This window comes from Austrofundulus limnaeus, unplaced genomic scaffold (genome assembly GCF_001266775.1).
Source record: "Austrofundulus limnaeus strain Quisiro unplaced genomic scaffold, Austrofundulus_limnaeus-1.0 Scaffold3080, whole genome shotgun sequence".
NCBI lineage: Eukaryota > Metazoa > Chordata > Actinopteri > Cyprinodontiformes > Rivulidae > Austrofundulus > Austrofundulus limnaeus.
In genome coordinates this window covers 1-2173 of record NW_013955482.1, presented here as the reverse complement: position 1 = coordinate 2173, position 2173 = coordinate 1, and the positions used below count along the sequence as shown (strand labels likewise).

The 2173-nt window shown below is 43.5% G+C and overlaps 1 protein-coding gene across 1 annotated transcript in view; it reads right to left on the bottom strand.

The window, feature by feature from the left end:
* Window positions 1-2122, bottom strand: part of LOC106511690 (poly(rC)-binding protein 3) — a gene marked incomplete at its 3' end in the record, with an annotated part of 7011 nt that extends 4889 nt beyond the window's left edge. Inside the window, 1 exon segment of the mRNA XM_014000434.1 lies at window positions 1556-2122.
* Window positions 2123-2173: the final 51 nt, after the last annotated feature.

The following is a 2173-nucleotide window of genomic DNA, read 5'->3' as shown; positions in this document are numbered from 1 at the left end:
TGACTAGCTAAAGGCTTAAAGTATCACAGCTATCTTAAAGAAGAAAGGAGTAACTACAATGTATGTTGCAAAAGTTTAGCTAAAATGAGAAAAATGGTAGCTACAAGTACTAAAGGCTAACTAAAAGCTAAAATTAGAGGAGACAAAGCTGATACGGACTGTATTTATGCAAATGTTAGTTTGGCAAAAGCTAACTGAAGCAAAAGGGTAACAAAAAGCTAAATGTAGGAGCATAAAACAAGCTTAAAGAAGCAAAACAGCTACAAGCTAGTACCAAAGGTGAGCCAAAACCTCAAAGCTAAAAGTAGCATCAGGCTAGCTAAAAGAAGAAAAACAATAGCTTCAAGCTACAAGTACCAAAGACGAGTTGAAAATTAAAAGCTAAMAGTAGCAAAAGGCTAGCTAAAACAAGAAAAACCGTAGCTACAAGCTACGTGTACTGGAAACTAGTTAAAAGCTAAAAGTAGCAAACAAATCTAACACTAATGATCTTTTAACTTTRTAAAGTAATTCTGGATAAAAAGGTGTTTCAGCTGATTATCTATAGAAATAAGCCCCGCCTCCCGGGGCTCCGCCCGGTCCACTCTGGATCTGAGAGGTCGCGACCCGAACCAGGAGAAACAAAACTACACACAAAGCAACAACACACAACTCTCTGCTGCTGTTTTACAGCTAAAAACGGATACAAACTATTGTTTACATTAAATAAACAAAGATTTAATCTTTCTGAGATGAGCTAAAACCTTTGTTAGCTTCAGCTGAGTTTACAGAGTCTCAATAAAACCTGAATAAACTCAGACTTCATCCAAATAAAATCACGTTGACTGAAAAGTGTCTCTGCCAGCAGACGCAGATCGTTGTCTTCTCCTGGATTCTTTATAAAGTTCCGACGTCAAACAAACGGCAACATCTCCCTCTAATCCTATAGGCCCGGATTTGTTTAGCTAACGCTAAGACCCCTCTGACCCATTTCTGTCACCTCCAGCAAGTCAAGACTTCAGAACCGAACCCGCGGTTCAGAATCCACACAAAGAAAGTGTTGGAGCTCCTGACAGACAGAAAGATGCTTCAGAATAAAAGATAAAAACAAGACAGGGCTCGGTCCTGGAGGAAACGTAGAACAATGTCTGAGTGGATTATCAGGGATTACATTTGTGTTTAAAACCTTTGGTCAAAACCAAACATTTGACAACGTTTAGCTTTTGTTTCAAACGTTCTGTTGATTCAAAGACGAACCTTTTAAACTAACCGCTGTGACAGATGATTGATAAATATGTGGAGAGGCGACTATTTATAGTGTTTTGTTTCAGAGTTCAGTCATGAAGAGATAATCCAGCGCGGCGTCTCTCCCTCAGCACAAACACATTCATCACAAGGTTGCTTTGTGTCTTCATTTGTTGCGAACTGTCCGCAGGAAGAGCTTCAACATGATAAACAAGAATAAAAACAACAACCAGCTCACACGACCTGACGTTTTGTTTTTGCTTCATCAGAAACAGATTGAAATTTAAGCCTCGACGTTAATTTAAAACTGATGAATCAGAKACAAACTGACCTGCTCCTCCTGGATTCCTGTAAAGTTTTAGTTTGCGGTGCGAGCCGGGTGTCCTCTGCCTTTGTCTTCAGTTGTCCACAGAGTGGACAGATGGTCCCCGTGGCCTCAGACCGGCTGGAGGCTTTGCTATTAGTCCCTCAGCTTAGGCAAAGATAAGCCCCTGCACAGGGCAAGTGGACCCGCATCCCGTCCCTAATTCCCCCCGTCACAGAGAAGCTCTTTCCCCTCCACGAGCTGAGGAGGCCTGGACTGGACCGGCTGGACCGGGTGGACCAGGTGGACTGGGTGGACCCCGTCAACACAGATCCAAGTTCAGACGGGAGGCTCCTGCATCAGATAGAAATGTCTGTTTGGAACCGGGAACCGGACTAATTGAGGGCTGATGAGGACAATGTGGAGGTCGAGGTGTTTAGTGTTATTAAGCACAATGTCTTGGCAGGGTGCCCCCCTCCACCTCAAACAGCCCCCCCAAACACCCCCTGTAATGAGGCCAAATCGGATACAATGAAGCCCCTCTGCACAAAAATGTATTCATGTGAGCTGCAGAACCGTGGAGGACCCGAACCACTGAAGCAGATTTAATCCTAAAGCCTTGTGGTTGTTTGCTACGTTATGGGG